This window comes from Micromys minutus, assembly GCF_963924665.1.
Source record: "Micromys minutus genome assembly, chromosome: 1".
Lineage (NCBI taxonomy): Eukaryota > Metazoa > Chordata > Mammalia > Rodentia > Muridae > Micromys > Micromys minutus.
Genome location: NC_137969.1, coordinates 247,517,983 through 247,543,389, shown reverse-complemented (window position 1 = coordinate 247,543,389; position 25,407 = coordinate 247,517,983). Strand labels below are relative to the sequence as shown.

At 46.8% G+C, this 25,407-nt stretch overlaps 1 pseudogene across 1 annotated transcript; it reads left to right on the top strand.

Annotated features, from left to right (window-relative positions):
• The first annotated feature begins 8,744 nt into the window (after positions 1–8,744).
• On the top strand, positions 8,745–24,585 carry LOC308417959 (HAUS augmin-like complex subunit 7; annotated as a pseudogene). The gene is made up of 6 exons: positions 8,745–8,787; positions 16,197–16,555; positions 16,871–17,264; positions 21,898–22,110; positions 23,067–23,203; positions 24,486–24,585. The product of its transcript is annotated as an HAUS augmin-like complex subunit 7 (transcript).
• The last annotated feature ends 822 nt before the right edge of the window (positions 24,586–25,407 follow it).

Sequence of the window (25,407 nt, the reverse complement as noted above, 5' to 3'; positions counted from 1 at the left end):
CCACCTTTCCACTCAGATCTGAGAAGGGCAAGAGGCCAAAGGCCACCGGGTCCTGGCCACTTGGCCTGGGGCCGAGCAACGGTTATGACTCGATCCTGGGACACTCAGCTTGTGTTCATGCCAAGCCAAGCCCTGCATGCATAATTCATGTGTGCCAAGAACTTGGATGCAGAGAAAGGGAACAGTGTGTCCCTTAAAAGGTTCCTTCCAGCAGAAGTGGGGACCTGGTCTGACCACTGACACTCATCTGGGATCCAGATGAGGGAGGCGGGGAGCTAATGACCCCTCAGGTAGAGGCCCGCTCTTTTTGGAAAGCTTCTTGAAAGGCTTTAAGAATTCATGATTCCCTCACTAAGTGATTTGATAAATTAGTCAAGAAGCACACGGGGCAGGGTGGCAATTATGAACCAATTATGTTCTATTCTGGAACAGACAAGAGGAAAGCATGCAATATGTCGGCAAAAAGGAGGAAACCCTGCCTGCTGGAAGGTCCGGTTCCAGCACTCCCTTCTTCCTCTGTCTGCCCCCTCAGACAGACACCTTTGTTTAAAACACTGTCCGTGTTTTTTAATAAGAGACCAAGGTTGCTAGTATGAGGGCCGCAGGGGACCTCGTTAAAACGCTTAGTTCTCTGCACAGCTGATTCGCAAGGCTACTTTTACCAGGCGAAACCTGCACGAACCTTTAGCATGAACCACTAACCATGCATTGTGTATCAGTGCATAGAAACCACGGGTAATGGACTGAGCAGTCAGCCTTGCTGAGGTCCCTCAGCACACATGGGCAGTGCTAGGACCGGAACCCAGAGCAGATGACTCCAAAGTCCTTGTCTTCCCCCAGTGGCTCCTTCCTGTAAAGAATGTACATCTCATTCAAAACAATGTGGAAGCTGTAATGATGTTCAGGTGTGGAAGAAAAAAACCCACTCTCCCACTGTTTCCGCAGTGCAACAGGAACGGGGGCAGTGAGGCGGCTCAGCGGGTGAGGGTGGTGGCCGCCAAGGCTGACGATTAGAGCCTGATCCGTGGGATCCACTTGGTGGGTGGACAGAGCTGATTGCTGAAAGTTGCCCTCTGACCTCTATGTGCGTGCCATGGTGCATATACACGCACAGGCACACACACACACACACACGCACACTCACACGCACATGCACACACATGCACACGCACATGCACATGGGGTGAAGAGGAGGAGAGGGAATGAGAACAAAGTAAAATAAAATCCACTCAGTTCAGAGTCTCTGAACACTTACTATATTCCAAGGACTATGTCCCCACAAGGAGAAAAAGGGGCCAGAACTTCACAGTATCTCAAATGTGGCTAAAGCTTCTGTTGAGAAGAGTTTTCACTAAACCACTTTGTGCTCCCATCAGATTGCGTACATGCATTCTTCAGGAGTGATGCTGGGTGTCCAGAGAACACACACATACACAGACACACACAGACACAGACACACACACACACACACACACACACACACACATACACACACACCAGTTAATTTTAAAATGCCTTGGCTAACTCAAAGACTAGGCACTCCTAAACCTTTCCCTGATACCCCAGACCCAATTGGGGAAGTGGCCAGTGGCCACTTGCCTGAAAACTCACATGGTTGGGTGGCTTTATCTCCTGCCACTACTGCCACCATTTTTCTCCCCACCCCCATCATCGACTCACTCTGAGACCTCCCCACACAACTCTAAGTGTCCTGCCCTATGCCCAGCCATTGACTACTGGTATCTTTACTGGTACACCAAAAAACCAACTGGGGACAAGGACCTTCAACATCTGGACATGGAGATACAATGCATTAGCACCAATCTCCAATAAGCTTCCATTTTGGGGACTGTGTCTTAGACATTTTCTATTACTGTGAGGGGAAACCAAGACCAAGGTACTGTATGGAAAAAAGTTTATTGGTGCTCACAGTTCCAGAGACTGAGTCCATGACCATCATGGCAGACTGGAGCAGTAGGTAAGAGCTTACATCTGATTCAAAGATACATGACGGGGGTGGGGGAAGAAGAGGGAGACAGAGAGGGAGAAAGGGAGGGAGAAAAAAGGAGAGAAGCACAGAGCGGGGAAGGGGGAGAAAGAGGGAGAGATGGAGAAGGAGAGGGGGAGAGAAGGGAGAAGGGAGGGAGAGGGAGGAGGAAGGGAAAGAAGAAGGAAAGAGAGAAGAACAGGGGAGAGGAAGGAGGAGGGGATAGAAAGGAGGAGGGAGAAAGTAGCTAGGAATAGACTGGGCTTTTAAAAACTCAAAACCCATCCCCAGTGACCCGCCTCCTCCAACAAGGCCACCCACCCTAATCCTTCCCAAACAGTTCCACTAACTGGGGACCAAGCATTTCTGTGTATAAGTCTATGGGTGCCATTCTCATTTTAAACAACCCAGGGAGGGCGAGAAATTGAATTGTGTTTGAGCTCTGGCCACTTGCCAGTGAGGGCACCACAAAGCCACGTAACCTTTCCACACCATGGCACTTGATACTTGCGTGTGGAAGACTGGGTTAACTGATCCCGTGATGCTCTGGTTTATGGGAGGAGAGTGTCACACGGGAACCTGTTGCTCACCCGTGTTTCTCCCAGTTTTCACTGGTGCTTGGCTGGATGGAAGGCAGCAGAGGTGGTGTGTGAGGGGGGGCAGGACACTTCAACTTGTTCTCAAAACTGTGACACAGAACACATCTCTCTCCTCAAAGAAAGTAAGAGCCCCTTTAATGCTGAGTCAAATAAGTGATTATGTCCCTGAGAACACATGGTCATGCCATCCTAAATGACATGTGTCCACACGGAAGTAGCCGAATGGATTTACAGTCACAGGACACAAACAATCAATGAATCAATACATCTGAATATATCAATAAATATCAGGTAGGTGGACTACAGCCAGGGTAGGAAGATTACATTATGGCTTCAGATGCTATCTGACAACATAGTTAATTTTTCTTTCTTCCTTCTTCCCCCCATCTCAGCGAGAGGTTTGTTTCTACATTCCAAAAACAAAACAAAAGAAAAAAGGTGTACCTAACAGTCACAGGATGTTAAGCCACACACAGAGGTGGGCAATGACTATTACGGGGACTAAAAGTAACCCAAGGTAATATGGCCCCTGACCTACCTCACTCCAAGCCCTTCACAATCATGAAGTTCTTCTCAGTCAGTTGTTACTGTGAAATTGTCAACACAAGGGATGGCGTTTTCCCCACTGGGGAACTTGAGTCCACAGAAAACACCAGATTCTGGGAGTGTTTTATGAATGAATGAATGAATGGATGGATGTCCTTTGCCCAGGCTCACACAACAGGACAGATTTTGCAGGTGGTGACTGAATGGACAGGTGTGGCTCACCTGTGGGTTATTCTGTCCCCTTATGGATGAAGGTCCCATAGCACAGGAAATGCAGTGGTTTGGATGCTAAATGTCCCCCACAGGTTTGTGTGTTTGAACACTTGGTCTCTGTCAGTGGCACTGTTTAGGAAGGCTATGGGACCTTTAGGAGGTGGAGCTTCGTGGGAAGAAGTGTGTAACCAGGGGTAGGCTTTGAAATTTCGTAGCTGAGACACACTTCCTGCTCTTTCCTCTGTTTCCTGAGCACCAGGCTGACCTTTCCATACCTTTCCTGCCACAACAGACTCTATTCCTCTGAACTGTAAGAAAAAAAAAATACTTCTTCCTTGAGTTGCTTTAAGTCGGGGTGTTTTATCACAATAACTGGAAGAAACATACAAGAAAGCAGAGTGAGTATGGAACAGGGTGTGCCCAGAGAATTAGAAACACTGTATAGCTCTTCTCAGTATGGAGCAGAGGGACTCTCACATGCATCATTCATTCATTCATTCATTCATTCATTCACTCCTATGTAAATATGAAAGGTATTCCAGGCTTAAGTACCAGGCACTGTGCTTGGCTCCCTGGTCAGGGAGGACCCTCTCCAAAACTTCAGTCTGACTGTACTGTGATGCTTGGAAGCATAGCCATTGTCCACCATGAACTCATGGTTCAGACCTACGCCGGCCAGTGGCAGCTGTCCATGGTCCTGGAAGTTCACTGAGTTAAAATGGGAAGTGGAAAACGCAGGCAGGAATTTGATGAGGATGTCCTCAAATTTAATGTTTTTAAACATTACACATAGAGGGGACAGCACTTTAGGTATACTAAGTTAAACCAAGCCTAATATTTAATCAGTCAATCAATATTTTGTTTGCTTCTTTTGACTTCTTAAAAGTCACTATGCGAACATTCTAAACCATCTATGTGCTTTGTAAATCCCTTCTTTGTGGAGGTCAGAGGACAACCTCAGGCACCATTCCTCACCTACCAGCCTTTTTTTTTTTTTTTTTTTTTTTTTTTGGAGAGAAGTGTCTTTTTTTCCCCCTAAGACCGGGTTTCTCTGTGTAGCCTTGGCTGTCCTGGAACTCATTCTGTAGACCAGGCTGGCCTCAAATTCAGAGATCTGCCTGCAAGAGAGAAGGTGTCTCATTGGACTAAAACCTGCCAATTAGACTACACTGTCCAGCCCATAAACCCCAGGGATCCACCTGTCCCTCATGCCCTGGGCTGGGATCACAATGTAGGTTGTCATGTGTAGCTCAGGGCTCTGAGGATCGGACTCACCTCTTCGTGCTGGTAACACAGACACTTTACCCCATGGAGCTGTCTCCCTAGCCCCTTGGGATTCCACTTCTAATGAAGATTCTTGGCTCAAACAGCTCAGATCAAACAGTCTCAGAGGCAGGTGTGAATACAGGAAGGCTGGGCCGGGGAGTCTAGGCAAGGGGACCTGTTTGAGAAATTAAACCATTCCAGCCCAGACACACTCAGTTCATACTCTCTGGGGAATGTAGCCGTCTCAGACTCAGACTGGGAACCTCAGCTGCTGCTGGGGCAAAGGTGCTGATCCTCAGTCACCCTCAGAAATGTCCCTTCTCCCTAAAACCCAGGCTGCTTTCTGCCATCGTCTCCACCCACAGAGAGTGCTCCCCTCCCCCAGCCCCCCAGCTAGATCCTCCACACCTCCCACACCTGCATATTTCACAGGGGATGCCGGAGTCTCCAGTCTGGGCCTTTTCTCCTTTGTCTGTTGGCTGCTCCTCGGAAAAGTCTGATGAAGTCATTTTAATTAAAGTGCTGATTATACCCAGAGGAAATGGCAGGGAGCTCGGAGTTCTGCAGGGGTGGGCGGGTAGTACTGATGGTGACTCATGGAGATGCTTCTCCACCAGCCTAGGGTAGCCCTGACCTGTTGTCTCACAGAAACAATGATGACGGTGGTGACAATGACCAAGATGTTTTCCAGTGTGTTGTGGCCCAGGTTCCTCACTGACTCCTACTCAGTCCCCAGAATAACCTTGCAGGGTGGTTACCATTCGGAGAGGGACAGACATCTCCCTGTAGAGGCTGATTGTCAAGTCAGCATTTGAACCCAGCACCTGGTGTAGCAATTACAAGCCCCCACGTTACATGTTGTGACTCCTCAGAGTAAGGTCCCTGGGCCTTCCAGGTGATAGCTGGGACCAGCTTCTATGTTCTTCTTGCAAATTATGCGTACACATGGAAGTGTCTTCCACTATTGCTCTCTGCTTTTGCTTTGGAGGCAGGGTATCTCACTAAACCTAGAGCACACTGATTGGCTAGGCTGGCTGGCCAGCAAATTCTGAGGATCTGTCTGTCCCCTTTGCCTCCTCCTGACTCAGACAGATCCACATGCCTAGCTTTTACTTGGGCTGGTCAACCAACCTCATGCTGCCATGGTAGGCCTTTTCCCTTCTAAGCTGTCTCCCTAGCCTGAGGTACTAATCCCTAGAGAAATGTCAGTCCTAGAAACTAAGAGCCAAGTAGCTCAGAGCCGAAGGCAGTCATGGCATCGGATTACTCAGGACACATGCTTTTGAAGAATGGTTGTAGCTCTTTCTAGAATATACTCAGGGCCAGCATAATAAAGGTCTGGTCCCCATCTTGGCACCAAAGCACTGAGAAGCTTTAGGTCTTTGGAGATATGCCCTGTAAGGGAATTCTAGAGCTTTCCCCTCTTTCTTTCTTTTTTTCTCTTCCTTCCTTCCTTCCTTCCTTTCTTTCTTTCTTTCTTCTCTCTCTTTTTTCCTTCCTTCCTTCCTTCCTTCTTTCCTTCCTTGCTTGCTGGCTTTCTTTCTTTCTTCTCTCTCTCTCTCTCTCTCTCTCTCTCTCTCTCTCTCTCCCTCCCTCCCTTGCTTCCTTGCTTGCTGGCTTGCTTTCTTTCTCCCCCTCTTCTCTCCCTCTTTCCTTACCCCCTCCTGTTGTATTATTGTCTTGCCATAGACCACTAAGCAACTTGGACTTGAACTAGCCACTCCAACACTATGAGTCCTGGGAGATATCTCTTTGTCAGTTGACCCCCTTGGGTATTTGTGATAGTGACTATAAGCTAACAAACACAAGGATGGTATTTTATGACCCAGGAGGGATGGTCAACAGATAGGGGCAGAGAGAGCTGGCAGAAAGGAGAGGGAGGGACAGCCATCTGTGCTGTCCATTTGCCAGACCTTTGCCTGCTCCACAGGGGTCCCAGCCGCTGTCTACAGCTAGACACTGTGAATAGACAGGCCCTGCTGCTTGCCTCTTCCTGTGAAGGGTGCTCCTGCCCCATCCTTGCTGTTATCCATTTGAGCCTGTGTTACTAGTCCTCTGGAGAGAGCTTCCAGCTTCAACGGAGAGGAGTGGAACACACCCATCTGTCTTGGCGTAGGATCTGTATTTGAGTCTGACTTCCCTTGGACTCTATTTTGTGGACAAGAGGATGGTGACACTGGCTGTGTGACTGGGGTACATTATGTTATCTAGAGATACTTTTGAGGATCTGGGAAGACCATAGTGTGTGGAAGTTGGGATATCAGAGGATCAGTATAGTGGACATGCCAGTCTAACATCCTCTCGACCCTTTCTGCTATAGGAACTCTGTTTTCCCCAGAAACATACCTCCTCTACCTCTTGACTTCTCAGCTGAGGGTTTACTGTAATCATCTCAAACTGGGCTGCTAGTGATTCTTAATTTATTAATAATACCCAAGGTATACATACTGTTCCCAGGAGAGTCAGCTGATATGTAAATTTTCAGAGACAAGGAAAAATGAGGGGGTCTCTTTCTCCTGAGACCACAGAACCGACAGGATGACTGGGGTATCTAGCTCTTATGGGAGAAAAATGCCTAAAAGCAGGAAGAATTCAGATCAAGGACAGTGAGGTAGTTTGAGACAACAGCCTGTGCCCCTGGACTTCCAGCCCTGGAGTCAGCCAACATGCCCATTTTGCTAAGCCATATTTAATCACCATTTGTAGCTACAAGAATGTTAACTTATAAAAAGTCAAGTTAATGGTGCTAGAGAGGTGGCTCAGCAGTTAAGAGCACTGGCTGCTCTTCCAGCAACCAAGGTTCAATTCCCAACACCCACATGGCAATCCACAACTATCTGCAATTTTCAGTTCCAGGGGATCTGGCACCCTCACAGTCATACAGGCAGGCAAAACACCAGTGTATATTAAACAAAAGTAAATATTTAAAAGAAAGGGAAGGTGGAGGCTAAGGGAAGATAGGGCTTAGCACATAAAGCCTCTATCACACAGATTTGGAGATTGGAATTTATATTTCCAGATCCCATGTGGATTAAATGTGTATTTTATGTCAATTCAACAAAAGCTGAAAAGGCCTGAAAGGATGAATCCCAATTAAGAAAATTTCTCCATAAGATCAGACTGTAGACAGCTTAAAGGGCAGTTTCTTAGTTAGTTATTGATGGGTAAGGGCCCAGCCCATTGTGGGTGGTGGTCCTGGTGTCTATAAGTAAGGAGACTAAGCAAGCTATGGAGAGCAAGCCAGTAAGCAGCACCCCTCCATGGCCTCTGCATCAGCTCCTGCCTTCAGGTTCCTGCCTTGAGTTCCTGTCCTGATTCCCTTTGCTGATGAACAGCAATGTGGAAGTGTAAGCTGAATAAACCCTTTCCTCTCCAATTGCTTTGGTCGCAGTGTTTTATCACAGCAATAGAAACCCTAACTAAGACACCATGTAAGTGCTGGGTGGACAACAGGCTGCCTGCCTATAATGCCTTCCTCAGATGGTGGAGATATGAGATCCTTTGTGAGCCAGTGTTTGACTGAGAGGTCCTGCTTCACTGAACAACATGAAAGAGAAATTAATGATGAATCTGGACATCAATGTGGGTCCCTACATTCACATTCCCACAACTGCCCACACATGAGAAAATAGGCACACACACACACACACTCCACACCCACAAACATATGTACTACACACACATACACACACACACACACACACATGAACACACATATACACTCCTCACATATATACACTCCACACACATATGCACCATACACATATGTACTGTGCACACACATGATCTACACACATTTGTGTACCACACACACATATGTACTATACACACATATGCATTTCATGTACACAAACATATATACTAAATACACACATATTCACTCAACACACTCTTATGTACTACACACACACACACACACACACACACACATGCATAACACACATATACACTCCATGTACACAAACATTTGTACTCCACACACACAAATGGAAAAAGTCCAGTTGATCTTGAAGATTAGTGTAGCTGGAAATCAGGGATGCTGGGAACGTCTGTTAGGGTTTACATTCTGCACTTTGTCTTCTGTAGATGATTGGAATATGGTTTGGAAACCCACCATGACCAAATTAGCGGTCATGACACTTTCTGCTTGTAGCCTATACAAAGGACATGGAAGAAGTAAGTTTGCTATCTCTTTGCCTGCTTGCTCCGGCTCTTGCTAGTTCATCCCGTCACTGGTATCAGAGCCCATTTCTTCAGTATTCTGATGTACACTGAAGACCAGCTGAGACACTGAGCCTTGTGAACTGAGCAACTACTGGATTCTAGACCTTCTGTTGATAGACAGCTATTGTTGGATTAGCTGGGCCACAGCCTGTGAACTGCTCTGGTAAATGAATTTGTTTCTGTAAGTTCAGTTCCTCTAGAGACCCTGAGCAATTCATCAACAAAAACATAGACCCGGTTAGGTACCAAACTATAAAAATCCTCACTACTTCATCACTGAGCTGAATTTACTGTATATTTTAAAGAATAAGACTATCCTTCTTAGAGTATAATGATCAGAGTTAGCCAACTTCACACCAATATAATGCTGCTATCTGTTTCATAGGAATTTCCAAATTTCTCCAGTGGTTTTACAACATTTTAAATTTTTCTTTACGTGCCTAGAATTGAATCTAGTACTTCACCCACGCTGAGTAAGAGATCTGCCAATGGGGGTCCTTCATTTTTTAAGGAGTTATTTATTTATTTAGTTGTTTGTGTGTGTAAACATGTCTGTGTGGTGTATACGTATGTGTGTAGGTGCCCAAGTCTGGTGCATGCAGAGGCAGAAGAGGACATCAGGCATCCGTCCGAATCCCTTCCCCACCCGTTCCTCTGAGGCTGGGTTTCTCCCTGAACCTGGAGCTCATGTTTCCTCCACTAGATCGGAAACATGTTGTGCCCACTCCCTTCCGAGGTGGGGTTACAGAGAGTCATAGGATTCTAGGCTCGACACATGAGTGTTGGGATCCCAAATTCAGTCGTCATGGTTGTGCAAGAGCTCTTAACTTCTAAGCCATCTCTCCAGACCCTTGGAGTAAGTTGTTCAGTAGAGCAGAACCCCTGGGATTTAGCATCACCTTTACTTCTGATTGCTCTGCAGTTTGCAATGCTTCCCTGGCTTGGGTTTATCCCCCCCCCCCCCCGCCGCCTCCCCACTGGAGTTTTGCTTCCCAGAATGTTTCTTGGAAGGTGCCTCCGATGCTCCATGCTGTGAGGGCCAGATAATTCATTTCCCACAGCAAAGTCCCACAGTGCTACTGGGCACTGTTCAGACAGTCGGTCACATCAGAGACCTGTGGGCTGGGCACATTCCATTATCATTGATGAGCTGATCACTGGGCTGTTGTCTCTTAGGTTTCTACATGGCAAAGCTGCTGTTGCCCCTATAACCAAAAATCTCAGACTATAAAACGTAATTTGGAAGTTTCTCATAATTCAAGATCCAGGTGTGGCTGGGGTCTGCTGTGGGCTCGGTTTGTGGATTACAGATGGCCACCTTTTCACTATAGTTGAAAGAGAGGGACAGCCCACTTCCTGATGTCTTCTCTTACAAAAAGACATGAATCCCATCTTCAGCTCTGCACCCCCAACCCTGCCTTGGGACCTCACTGAAACATATTCACTTAAAAAGGTTCCATTTCCAAACACCTCACATTGGGGACTGGGCTTCCCTACAAGCATCAGAGGGCTGTATGCTTCAGTTAACAGCTGCTGTATTATTGCGATTGGCTTTGGCTTTGGAAGCCCCATTTACCAAATTGGAGCTAGCATTGTTTTTTATATTCTCATATTGGGCAGGGTTCCCCAGAGGAACAGAAGCAATGGACTGAGTCTGTCTGTCACAAAAGCACATTCACTAAACAGCTTACTGGAGGTGTTCAACTTCTTGACATTGTGACAGGACGTGGACAAAATTCATATTATAGAACACATAATTGAGATGCAAAAAACACCGTGTCATGTTTAAAGTAAGTTTACAATTTGGTTTGGGCTGAAACATTGCACTCGAAAGACTGAAAAACTTGTGTCTTCTCAGTGGGTGAAGCTGGAAGTCCCAGCTATTTCAATCTGGTATTGAAGACCTTAAAAGATCCCCGGAGAGTTTCTGGTTCACAGTCCATGTTGGAAGTCCAAAGGACCTGAAGTTTGATGTCAATAAAGGGTGGTGGTGGTACCGACAGCACCGGCAGATGCATTTACCAGCAAGAAACAGAGGAAAGCAGGCAAACACCAATGCTCTTTCCTTAGGGTTTGCTGTGTCTGAGTCACTTGCGGGAAGACAAAGCTCACACTGGGAGAGACTCCCCTCAGTTAATTCTTCCTGGAAATGCCATCACAGACCAACACAGAGAGGCAGCTCTTAGTTGATGCCGGATCCAATACAGTTGACCATCAGCGACCTATCATCTTTTTGGTTTGCTTAGGACTTCAGAAACATTAGATATCATGAGTCTACATTGTACTTTCCTTGTCCTGGGGAAAACTTGAATGTTTGTTTGTTGGAATTGAGGCTTATAAAACAATCTATAGCCATTGTTGGCATTGATCCTGGGGCCAGGTAGCCTTTGGCCTGGCCCTCTTTCCCATGAGGTTGGATATGGAATGTGGGTCTTCACATTGCTAGCCAATCTTTCTGCCTCTGAGCTCCATCCCAGCTCCAGGAGACTGTCTGAAACTAACAGGCTTCGCTGGCAGCCCAGAGACTTTGGGGGATCTTTCAGCATCTCATCTGTGAGATGAAAACCATGAATTTCCAGCCAGTCTTTGTGACATTTTATTTTTAGCTTTGCTGTAATCTGTTCATAAGAAGCCTGGTGGATAAAACAGACATGACAGAGGAGGTGTGTGAGAAATTAATTGGTTTGTGGCTCTGTTGGCTGCTGAGGCCTGTTCAGCAAGACTAAGCAGGGATGTACGTACCCCACCCTTCAGCCCCAGTGGCTACATAGCCAGGCTTTTAGTTGCAAGTTGCAAGGCTTAATAACTTAGATTTATGATGAGCTATTTTTTAATTCCATCAAGTTGCTGTTTAGAGCTAGGCAGAGTTTGGCCAGAAAATTGCTTTTCATGCAAGCACAAGGGTCTGAGTTCAAGGCCCGGCTTTTCTCATTTGTAAAGCAGCCGTGAGGATGATTATGAAGGTGAAATGAGGCAGCTGAGCACAGTGGTACAGATCTGTAATCCCAGCTTCCTTGGTCACTAAGGAAGGATGCAGATTCCAGGCCAGCCCATTGCAAAATAAAGTTAAAAGGGATGGGAAGGCACACACACACATACACACACACACACACACACACACACACACACACAGAGGAGATGATTCATGGAGCATTGCTGCCTAAGAACTGACAGAGAACATATCCGGTAAAGAAATTACTGGGTTTATTGTTGTTGCTGATTGTTGTGCCAGCAACAACTAAAGTGGAGGGGGGCTATTCCAGCAGAGATGTCTGGCAGGCAGACTCGGGCAGTTCTAGAGCTCAGAGCAAGTCCTGGCTGGAACAGCGATGTGGGTGTTCTCAGGCTACAGCTGTTGTCTGATTCCAGAACACCCAAACAGACCAGTCTTAGACTGAATGACCAGAGCAGCACTTTATTCAACACCTTAGGACACTTGATCCATGACAAAAGGACCTGGCCATTGAGCCTCCACAGTGAACGTGCTCTCTTGACCTCGTTCCTTGTGGGTGTCTCAAATCCTCCCCAGAGTCCAGACTGTGTGACATCCAGCAGACAAGAAGATATGGTGTTTATTCCAGGAATAATTGAGGGATAACTGTAGGAGACCATACCTCTCATAACTCTCAGCCCGTTCCTGATTTCTAGACAAACATAATCCTCTCTCTCTCTCTCTCTCTCTCACACACACACACACACACACACACACCACACAATACACCACTTTCTCACACACGTACAACGCTCCCCCACACACATACACATATTCCCTCCCCCAACACTCACTCACACACACACACTCTCGAACACTCATACAAACAAATAAGCACATATTATTCAGTTCTCTCTGCTCTTGACCATGGGCTGTGATGTGATTCACTGTTTAACGTCCTTACCTTTCCTACAAGGACAGGCTGTAACCTGGCAGTGTAAGCTCAAATAAGTCCTTTTACCACCTAAATCTTTTTTTTTGCCAGGGAATTTTCTCACATAAATGGAATGAAACTAGAGTCCTAGATAACTGGCCTGTGCGCTTCTGGAGATTCTCCTGTCTCCATCTTCCATCTCACCGTAGGAACAAGGGGTAGTCACACTCAGTTTCATATGGGTTCTGGCGTAAGATTCGAACTCATGTCTTTGTCCTTGCAAGGCAAGCTATTTACCCAAGGACTCCTTGGTCTCTCCTTGAATATAAACTCTTGAGCTGCTATTTTCTACTATGTGGCGATTTCCGTTAACTTCATGAATTCTGCTGTTGTGTTTCTATGCTCTCTTTTCTTGTGATTTCTTACTGATTCATCAGTTATTTAAGAATATTATCATTTACTTTCCATACATTTGTAAACGTCCGTTGTGGACTTTTAGCTTTATACCATCATGGCCAGAGAAAATATTTTGGATAACCAGTCCATTTAGGCTGGTGGGGGCACTTTCTCTCTTAACATAGTGGTCTGCTCTGGAAGACTATCTGTTTACATTGCATTGGGCTGATGGGATGGATGTTTCTCAGAGACTTGGCCTCCTCAGTGACAATCACCTTGTTGGGAGGAAGGTCCAACATTCTGACATTGTGATTCGACACAATGCATTGGTCCTGTTCACAGCCATCCTGGGACGCACATGGGTTGGGCACATTTTCTATTTCCTTATTTATTTGTCTCTTACAGTGTGTCTATTACAAATGTGGAGGGAACTTACTTACAAATAGGCACATGTAACTTACAGGGGCGAAAAGGTTTATATTCAAGGTCGCAGTCACAGCAGCAGGAGCTTGAGGGAGCTTGACTACATCCACAGTCAAGAAGCAGAGAGTTAAATGATGGTGCTCAGTTCTACTGTTCTGTTTTATGCCATCCTTCAGACCTCAGCCTAGGGAATGGTGCTGCCCACAGTGGGAGGTTCTCCACAATCAAAATTACTCCCTATAGCATGCTTAGGTGATCTAGACCTCCTCAAGGTGACAGTTGAGATGAATCATCTCAGTTGTGTTATATGGGAAGAACATGGTTAATACCAAGCTGTAATGTGGCTGCACTGTTCTGGATTCCCAGCTGCAAGAGAATCATAGGGCTTCTTATCCTTACTTGAACTCCCTGCTGTTTGGTTTGCTTCTTAAGAAAAGTTACTCAACAGCTATGCCATGTAAAGTCAAATTGGTTCAGATTTTCCTTTCCCTCGTTATAGAAAACATCAACTACCTTTTGAAATGCCTAGTTGACATGTAGGTCTTCACTGACATAGTGTCAACTGAAGTCTTTTGTCTATTTTTATACTTTTGAAAAAAGGTTCTTTGTATGTTGTAAACTAGTTCTTTATGTGACATCTGAGACACAAACACACTTCCCTGAGTCTTTAGACGAGACTGTGTTCCTACGGTAATGAGGTCTCATTTATATTTTCTCCCACGAGTTTTTTTTTTTCTATTGTATCTAAGAATATGATTTGCCCAGATTGAGGAGATGGCAAAGGGCTTGTCTTGCAAGCATGAGGACACAGCTCGATCCCTAGTACCCACATACAAATTCTGGGTACGGTGAGGACAAGTGGTCCTTGGAATTTCTGACCTGCCATTTTTGCCTTGTTGGTGAATTTTAGGCCAGTGAGAAATGTCTCAACTAAGAAAGGTGGGTGGCACCCGCTGAATGACAGCTGACACTCAAGGTTGTCCACTGGCCTCCATGTGCATGTGCACAGGCACACATACACGCACACATACACGCACATACATAACTCATAAGGATTTTATCCTGTTTTATGACATTGCCATGAATTTTTGGTTTACATTATATAAATATATCATAAAGCTTAATAGTTACACTAAAATACACATTTATAAAATATAAATTGTGAATTCATCATGTAAACATATCTATCATTGGTTTATATTATGTAAATGTGTATCAGACCTATGACCTCCTTGAGTTATTTTCACAGCATGTGATGTGTGGTTCAACGTTGATTTATTTATTTAGCCTTATCTATCCAGTTATTTGGTTTATTGAAAAGACTATTATTTCTTCCATTAAGTTGCTTGTCCTGTTTCTCTTCCATCTAGACCAATTGTCCCCTGTGCACAACATGTTCGCTCATGTTGCCAAGACATGCTACATTATTTTCATACCATAAGTGGAAATAAAAGGCTCCTCACTTAAACATTTTTCAAAAACCCCAAAGTAGCTGTAGCAAAATCTCAAACCAAGCTGCGGGTCCTTGCAGTCAAAAGACCTGAACAAGGCACAGGCCATGCTCATGGACCCATCCCCGAGGTGGCCAGGGATGAAGTGGGGCTAGGCTACATCCCTGTCCTCCGAGATGGGCCCTTCTCAGCACACTGCCATCTATAGCTCTAAGTCTGTCTGCTTAAGGGACAATGATGTCCTGAACCCTATGTGTCAACAGAGATGTTTTGCTTTGTTTTGAGCTCTTTCCCAGCTAGAGGGGTTTTCAGTGTGTCTGAATGCCAACTCCCCTATCTGGCATTTCTAGGCATGTGTTCTGCAAGTCACATAGAGAATAGGGTCTGGGGGATTGGGAATCTCTTGGTGGCCACCACTCCTCTCTCCTGGTTCCCTGTCAAAGGCATCCACTGGAGAGTCTTTGAGTAGTTCACATCTTCATGGCTCCGTCCTCCTGATAAATTTCCACTTGCAATTTTTCACACATCTCGGCTGAGTTAGTCTAACTGGAGCCTAGGGCCATGTGCTCACTTCTCAGAGGTATCTGACTTTCCTTAGGTTTAGGTTGGTTGGCAACCCATGACCCGAGCCCTTTTCGGTAGACTCAGAACATGGACAAAGTTTTGTGATTGTAAAAGGGGAAGCAATGGTCTGTCTAAAATGTTTCCCTCCTAACAGGGTTTGGAGATCTATAGAAAATCTACATTTTCATGATGAATCTAGAGTATGGAATTCCTAATTTATGTTTCCCTCCTAACGGGGCTTGGAGATCTACCAAAAATCTAAAATTTTATCATGATGAATGTAAAGTATTGAACTCCCTAATCTAGGTTCAGTGGTATATCCAGATTCTTCTTTGTTTCCTCTGTTCCTATGCACAAGAATAAATCCTTTCAGCACATTCTAGGCTCTAGCCAGTGTCAAATGTTATATGTCACTTACCAGTGCGTGTTAAGTCAGTAGAGAGATCTGAGCACTGAAACATTCATCCAGTGGAAATTCAGCCTTATGAGCAAGTCAGGGAAGGGACACATCCAACAGAGATGATCATTTGCATAAAAGGGAGATTAATAGGGGGCAGGGTGAGCATTGGTCATTCTTTTGTGTCATTTAAAAAGTGGGAAAAGGCTTTAGCAGTGCAGCAGTGGCCTGTAAGCTTGGGGGCATGAACCAGTTGTGTTTCAGAATTGGAAACCCAGCAAAGAAGTGCTAGTGGCAGTTCTGATGACAGCTACTACAAAGATGTGGGTGATGACTTCGTGGTCAGGGCAACCATGGAAGTGTTTGAGAAGCTGAAGGGTATAAAGTGTCCCTTCCCCAATCATCTGTATATTGCAGAACCAAAGACAATTAGGGAACTGCTGTGTAGGCCCTCAAAGTACCAGTTGGACATACTGGAATGGATGTGTCTATGGGTCTGTCCTTCCTTGCAAGACAAGTTCAGCTCACTGAAAGGAAATACAGTAGGTTTGAAGGTAAAGGAGATGCTAAAGCTAGGCCATGAGCTGGTGTTGTGTGCACCAGATGACCAGGATCTTCTAATGGGCCGTGAGTGTCCCCAGAAGCAGCTACAGTTCATGGACAAGTCACTGGATCTGATGCCGATCTGATGTAGTGACCTTGAAGACACCACCCAGAAGAATGAGGCCTTGCTCAGGGAGCTCTTCTCCAGCCCCAACCTCTGGGCAATTTTGAAACCTGAGAGTGACCCATGGCCCCTGGACGTGCAGTCCTCTCTCAACAATCAATGTGATGACCTGCCAAAGGCTGGCCCCTCTGCCCAGTCAGAGGGAGAGAAGGTGACAGATCCCGCCATGCACCTGTAGGAGAGTGCTAAGCTTCAGACACTCTGAGAGCAGTGCTTTCCAAGGCACCAAGCAGGGACTGACACCAGCACCATAGACCGGAAACTCTGTCTGGTCATCTCTGACTTCTACCAGCGCACCCTGGCCTTCCGGCAAGTCTGTGATGATGAAACAGGCAAATGCTGCCAGCACCCAGTTTCCAGCCTGCACCCAATGGCCCCATCATCCAAGCTGTCTATCAGACTCTGGCTTCCTGTGGCCAGTTGTTGAGAGCAGTCACGGACATTGCAGACACCTCTGCTGCAGCTATGGAAACAACAAGGAAGCAGGAGAGAGAATCGAACTGTTGGCGCAACAACAACTCTGGGATAAGCCAGGACTTGATGAAGTAGCTCAGACCTACAAGATCCTCCCTGACAGATTTCACAGAGGACAAGATAACACGGGGGTCAAAAGCCCTCCCTGGAGCTGTCAGGGAGGCAGTTCCAGTCCTGTTCATAACCTGCCTGATTTTCACTTGCCTGATGCTTACAGTTTGAAGGGATAGAGGGTGAGGGGGGTTGAGAAGGAAGGCAAAGATGGGTAGGACAGGGAAGCTAGAAATAAAAGAAACTCATGCTCTGAGATGCTGGAAAAAAAAGCAGAAAAAGGAAGGAATGTAGGAGAAATAAAAAGATACAAATGTCAACATCTTTCTTGAATCCCAGCTCCACAACTGTCTGCACATGAGACCTGATCTTGGAAGCATCAGACCCTGGATTCGGGGAGAAGATGAGAATCTCTTCCAGGATCAGCTGCAGCAGAGGACTGACAGCTCTCCCCCTGCGGATGCATCACCTTCCCTCCCCCTGCCCACCCCCTCTCTACCGCAGTCACTCACCAGCCTCATCTCTGCAATGAAACATCTGACAGAAACAGCCTAAGAACGGGAAGCCATCCCAGCCTAGTGGAGAAGAGCTGGAGGAAGGAGAGGCTTGTTTTTGGAGCAGTGGAGAGCAGTTGGTCACTTAGCAGTGACAGCCAGGAAGCAGAGCACACAGGCTGGGGCCCACACCAAACTCCAGCCCATGAGGCCTACTTTCTCTACCCACAGTAACACCTCTCTACCTGTAGTGACACCTTTTCCCACCTAGGTCCCACCACCTAAAGTTTCTATAACTTCCCCAAACATCTCCACTATCTGAGAACCAAGTGTTTAAACACATGACTGTGAGGTATATGTGTGTGTGTGTGTGTGTGTGTCTGTCTGTCTGTCTGTCTGTCTGTCTGTGTCTGTGTTGGGTTACTTCATATTCAGACCATACAAAACATCTGCTTGCCCTGTACATATCTTAGCACACAGTAGGCACTTGACAAGTGTGAAGGAGCTTATTTTCTTGTCTCTACCAGAGGCAGAGCAGGGTGCCTACTCAGTGCCGGGTATTAACTTCTAGTAAGAGTGAGCCTCTCCTGCCCCCATGTGGCGTGTTTAGTTACTGCCAGGCCCTCTCATACACAGACAAATGTATCATTTGGTTTGTTTTACCCTTAAGTTGTAGATCATCTTTTACTTCTGGCCCCAAACCCGCTTCTACATTTCTTATTTAGGTTTCTTAGGTATTTAGGTCAGGTGTTTGGATCTCTCTCTGTTTCCCTCAGAAGCTGGGAAGCCCCATGTGGGCAGGAACCTCTTTTGTGAAGATGTTTTGTAGACTACCAAGTGCCTCCCTCCCTCACAGACTCTTCTTACGCTATTTCTGATACGTCACATAATGCAAACGACAGGACATCCCCCATGGCCTGGTGGACAGTGAGAGAGAGAACCGTTGTTAAAAACCATCGGGACGGCCTGGGGAGATGGCTCAGTTTGTAAAATCCTTGCCACATAAACATGAGGACCTGAGTTCAGATCCCCAGTTCCCGGGCTGGAGAGATGGCTCAATGGTTAGAGCACTGGCTGCTCTTCCAGAGGTCCTGAGTTCAATTCCCAGCAACCACATGGTGGCTCACAACCATCTGCAATAGGATCAGATGTTCTCTTCTGGTGTGTCTGAAGAAAGTGACAGTGTACCCAGTTCCCACGTAAAATTTGGACATGGTGGCAGGTATTTAAAACACAGGCCTTGAGGGTCAGGGGCAGGTGGAGACCAGAGGATTGATTCCTGGTGCTTATTGGCTTGTCCATCTATTCCAATGACTGAATGTTAGAATCAGTGAGAGAGCCAGTCTAGTCAGGGTTTTACTGCTGTAACCAGACACCATGACAAGGCAGCTCTTATAAGGACAGAATTTAATTGGTATGGCTTACAGGTTCAGAGGTTCAGTCCATTATCATTATCAAGGTGGGAGCATGGCAGCATCCAGGCAGACATGGTGCAGGAGGAGCTGAGAGTTCTACATCTTCATCTGATGTTAGAAGACTGGTTTCCAGGCAGCTAGGATGAGGGTATTAAAGCCTATGCCCACAGTGACACACCTGCTCCAAGAAGGCCACACCTACTCCAACAGGATTATACCTTCTAATAGTGCCATTCCCTGGGCCAAGCATATCCAAGTCACCATAGACCTTGTCTCAAAAAGTCAAGTATAGAGTAAGGAAGGCTCTCCAATGTTGGCCTCTGACCCACTCATATACTTTACACACACACACACACACACACACACACACATACACACACACACACACACACACGGGAAGTCTATAATTGAAGCAGGAGAAGGAAGGGGTTTGCTATGAGGACTGAGTGAGAAGTCTATTAAGAAAGTGTTGCGGGTCTAGAGGAAGGTAGAACAGAGGAACTTCCATAAGCTGACACAGTGGGAGAGGCAGGTGTCATGACCTAGACTGTTCCAGGCTCCTGTATACTGCATAAGGGCATGGGGCATGGGGCATGGGGAAGAGTCCAGAGTTACCTAAGAACATGAAGGCTCTTGAATGCACTGAGGAAAGGTGGACACAAGCCACCCAGTCAGAGAATGCCTTAACAGTCACTATGAGCTGGAATCAGACAGACACGAGAGACAGAAGATTTGCTGCTCTCGTCTATTTTCTGTACACAGAGAGGTGACACGCAAGGCTCCAGATGTAGGAGCCCTTCTCCAACCCTTCTGTGACACTGGCATATGAAGTATATGCCAAGAGAGCCAACAGCGTGATGACTAATTCATAGGCATTGAGCTTAAGAGGTGACTTCGTCCAGAGGTCTGGGTATGCAGAAGGTTTCCAGTGGAAGGAAACTTGTCAGAATGAAGAATAAGAAGGAATTTCGATGGGAAACTGGCATGTCTCTAAGGACACATTTAAGAGTTTATAAGCTCATGGTATACCTGAAAGTTTCCCGTTCAGATAGCTTCTGCACTTGCCCAGTGTCTATGGCTGATAACACAGCACCACAGCCTGGGTACACTAAAAACAAAAAAGGTCTCTTCTGCCCTACAGTTTTGAGCCAGAGCCGAAGAGCCACAGTTGGTGGTAGCTTCTTTGGTCCCAAGGTGGCTCTGGGCAGCACATGCATGAGACCAGGAATGCACTTGTGCCTGGACGGCTTTCATGGTCTCTCTGTCTTTTCAGAGCGCCACAGATTCTTCACTGGGCTCTGTCCTGATACCCTCCTTTAATCAGAATATCCACCCCCCTATACTGCCGTTGTGTAGCAATTTTCTCTGAGTGGAAGCATTTCATCCTGGTGAAGACCCTGGAAGTTCTATGGGAGCACATTAAGACTCTGGAAGTAAACAACTCAAAAGTCTCAAAAAAGTTCCTAAAACATAACAGATGCACACAGTTCTTCTTTCCTCAGCAGTAAGAACAGCTGAAGTGGGGGGACACTCTGGGATCTGGCAGGTTGCCCACAAGTCATGTGGAGACCTCCTGGGTTCCAGTTTTCATTAGTTCTTGCCAATACTGGGTAATACTTGGTGATGCAATCCTCTTCAGTAGTCCACGCTTCTGTAAGTAACCCCAGTAAATTCATTGGTTCACCGAGTTGGACTTTGGTGGCATATCTGTACTTAGATATGGTTTCTCGCTCTCTGGGGTGAGCATATATTTGTTCCTGTGTCCCCAGGACTAGCACCTTGCCCCAACAGTACAGTCAGATCAATACATCTTCTGAGTCGCTCACAGAGGGAGTTTAATTCCAGCATGCATTTGGGAGACTCGCCAAACAGTCACACCCTAGCAGGTTATTGTTCAAACTCATACTTCTAAAATATTTTATTAGTATATGTTTAATGATATATAAAATGATTTCAATGACATTTTCATACATGTGTATCAAAGTCACTGGAAGAGTGAGCAAGGAATTTGAGTGGATATATTATAAAATACGGAGCTGGGCAAACGAACCTGTGAGCAACGGATGGTGTCACAAATCCAAATGATCTTCAGCTTCCTAACCACAGCACTGGTAAAGACTTAAAAACCTCAATTGTGTGGCCAAGGGTGGGATCGCATGGGGTCAGCCGGACATTGGTATGCTGGGTGATATAATGTGCCCCCTGATTCCCATGGAAATAAACAAGTGCCCATTGCCCTGTGTCGCAGACATGCTGCCTGCTGATGGTTCTTAGCAGAGTCTGTCCCTGCGAACTGTCATTAACTAGAGAAAGTCAGCCCAGTATCACTTACTTTCCTTGCCACTGAAACCAAATACCTGACTAGAATTAGCTTAAGGGAGGAAGGGCTTAGTTTGGCTCACGGTTTGAGGGGAAGATGCGGCGGCGTCGGATGGCTCCGTGGCAGTTCAGTCTGTGACTGAGACTCCTCCTCCTTGCATCCGGGAGGAACAAGAAGCAGAGAGATGGAGGTAGAGCAGGAGCTGGGAACAGTCTTCTTTTTTCTTCAGTGAGGTGCCATCTTCCAAAAGCACCACAACCTTCCAAACAGTGACCCATCTGCATTTGGCTTCCTTGCTTTCTCAAAGAGATATAGGTAAACTTGTTCCTCCCACGGGATCGAGTTAATCATCACAGGAACAGTTGTCACCAGACTGGGCTGTGTTTAAATATGACTAAGATAACTCTGCACCAGACTCCCGGAGTTTGAACGGATACCAGCTACTGAGTCACACCGCACTGTACTGCACCTTTGTCTTCCACAGTTCATCTCTCTGCTGCCCACGAAGGTCACAGAAATCCCCTTAGGATTTTACATTCAGATTGAAAGGCCTTCCAAACTGTCCTATCCAATGGCTGGGGCATATGGTATCAGAAAGGTCCAAACCTTTGACCTTAACTCTCACCAGCTGAGGAAGGCAACCTCAGCCTTCTGTCAGTCCATTGCATTCTTCCATGAACTCAAGTCTCCATTGGGGGTGAGGTGGGACCTCCCATGTGTTAGAGATTTTGCAAAGCCAAACTTCATGCGTATGGAAAGTTAAAAAATGCTGCAGACCAAAAACCAACTTACTGCAGGCTATTTTCACCCCCAGGGCGAGCCATTTTTTATTCTCTTGCCTGCTGAGTCTCTGTCTGACCTAACACACTAGGATGATTTGTTTGCAAAACAAAACAAAACAAAACCCTAAAGCGTATTCTTAGCAAGCTGCTTGCCTTCTGCAACCCATAGGCTAAGACTGTCAGCGAGTGGTAACTGAGGTTATAACAGAGACTTTGATACCCACCCTTCACCCCCAAGCCCCCACCCCATCCCTCATTGCTTACCTAGTGTCTCCACCCACGTATCTACCAAATGATTGATTTATGACTTCGTTTGCTCCTTTGCTCTAAAAACCCACCTCAGACCATGGGATCTGAGTTGTCTGAATCTGTGTTCTGAAGACCATGGCCGTTCACATCTGACCCCAGAATAAGCGACTCCTTACTCCTGTTGAGGTGAGGGCCGTCGTGGTTTTGTCTTGATGTTACGTTTGCTCCCTCGCCTACATCACCCAGAGAGCCCATTCCAGTATGCCTCTGCACACACATTAACCAGCTTTTCCTGATCCAGCAGAACAGTCTTGAAGGGGGGGGTCTACCCTCCTGTAGCATCTACACTACATGTATGTTCCAACGTGAAGTCTCCATGTTTTGCAGTACTTTGTGTTTAAACTACAGCCTCTCTGTAACTCTTGTATCCAATAGCTGGACTCCACAGGAGCACAAAGATCCCTTGACTATAAAACTCCTTTTCGAGGACTGAGCTCCAGGGCATCTATGGCCGAATTTTCTCTTGCTTTTTTCAACATTCTGTGCTTCTGTATAACTCTCGAGATCTCTTGTGATTTGTGCCTGATAAAGCAGGATTCTAATTGATCACTTCCCTTCACAGGTAGCTGCCGACATTTATGACCAAATGGCTTTAGAAGACATGCACTTTGAAGCAGAAGTGCCTTATACTGGGACGTCCCATTTCCCGAGCGTCCAGCTTCTTGACTCTGTGACATGGCACTGTCACATGCTAGAAACGTACAACTGAGTCGCTCCCCAAATACCTGATCAGGTCATAAAGGACGCTGACGACTTTGTACCAGCTGCATCTTTGCCTTCCTTGGTTGCAGGCTGTGTGCAAAAACGGATCCCTTCGGCAAGCGAGACTTTATTTAGCCAGCAGGTGGCTCTCGTGCCTAACAGAAAGCCCTCGCTCGTTGGCTAAGTTCCACAGTTTGAACAAGCTGGGCTTTGTTGTTGGAAGAGCTCCAGGCAGGCTGAGGATGGGTGATAGTGTGTGAGCAGGGGTGAGGAGGGTGTCCCTTTGCTGAGGACAGTGCAGAAAGAGACTTGGGCTGTCTACAGGACCCACTCTGAAAGGAGGTAGGATTCCACTCCAGGGCAAACCCAACCTAAATAAATTTTAAGAAAAGGTGAATTTCCTGTCAGAATGCTCCTATTAGTTTTCTATAGACACAGCCATCTGGGCAGGAGGGCCACCTAGGGTCTCTCTATATAAGCTACTGTGGTTGAAAACTCTTTTTAAATTACCAAGTACTTAGTGCTTTCTTTTTGTAATGGTTCCAGTCTCATGATGGGGGTACTCTTTGATGCTATGGTTTGAGACTTGCGTGTGTGTGTGTGTGTGTGTGTGTGTGTGTGTGTGTGTGTGTGTGTGTATGTGTGTGTTTATGTATGTGTGTATGTGTATGTGTGCATGTGTGTGTGCGCGTGTGTGTGTGTGTGTGTGTGTGTGTGTGTTCTTACCTGTCCCCAGCTCTCTCTGGCCACAGGGACTGCACTGTCATCTACAGAGTCCTCCCACTGCCTCCCAAGAGTGATTTATCCACTGGAGACGCTCCATCAGCCGGCCAATGTTGGTCCTGACAGTCAGCAGACAGCCCCAAGGGACAGTCCTGTGGGGGTGTAGCAGTGTAGACAAGAGGAAGAGCCAGGCTTCCTGACCCTGCTCCACCACAGGTACGCAGTGTGCCTCTCCCCTCGGGGGCCCCCGCCTGTGAGTGAAGGCAGGGTGCAAGCTGAGTCCCTGATTTCCCAGGAGCCCTGACTCACGATGCTAGAGATGAGATGGTGGCCCGAGCCTCACTGAGCACAACTTGCTTCTGTCTTATGAGCCAGAGTGGGTTGAGTCACACGCAGCATCTGCCTCTCCAGAACCTACTGTTCCAGGAGCTCTGGGAGGACTCTCGACCTGACTTTCAGGTCACAGAGCCCAGGGACTCTAATGCTTAGTTCCTCTCCATCGCCTCTCATGAGTCTAAGCACAATGTGGCTGCTCCCTGACTCCGTTCTCTGACAGTGCTGCCAGCACGTTCAAACTAGTCCAACCATCAACCATCATCATCATCATCACCACCACCATCACCATCATCTTCATCACAGCACTAAGTGATGTCTGACTGGACAGCTTCAGCATACAGTGGTTTGGGCTCCATTGAGGGGCATCTGGAACAGCCTTGCTTTTACCATTAAAGTATGGAACAGAGCCAAGGAGTTGTTTGGCTGGGCAGCATGTAAACCATCACTCTTTGTGGACCATCTGGTAGGAAGGACAAAACACGGACCCAGTTCTTATCTGGCTGTGAGTTCAGTTTCTCTCTAAGGCCTGAGTGAGGTCTGGGTTTGGCTAGATGAGGGCCCAGGATGTCGTAGCTCCATCTGCTATGGATGCCTGCTTAGTGAAGGCTGGACCATTGCCCGGTTTGGAGCGTTCACATGGTGCCTCCTCTTGCTAAGACGCTGCTGTGTGCCTTCCTTTTCCCGAGTACTGTTTGCTGCACCAGACACAGGAAAACCAGGACTTCCTGCTTTGTGTTGAATTTGAGCTGTCACCCTCTCCTGGAAGCCTCTGGACCTAGCTGTCTGGAGGATACACCGAAGGTCCTGCTCCAAGCCCAGCCTTCAGCCATGTCAGAGACTGTTCTCAGGGCTCTTGTGTGCCCAACCTTTCAGCCTGTGGCTTTGAAAGTGCCATTGTTACGTTTGTAAGCAAGACCCAGAGAGACCAGGACTTTTGAAGTGCTTTCTAGATGAAGCTGTGGGTGAACAATCTGCAGAAGAAAAGGCACAGTACACAGCAACAGAGCCTAGGAGAGCAGGAGGCGGACGGCCAGCTTGAATGGGGATGAAGGAGGCTCTTTCTGGGTGTGGTACATCCTGCAGGACATCTCAGGGGAACACTAGCGTTACAGGATAGATCATGCAGGGGTGGGGGTTGACCA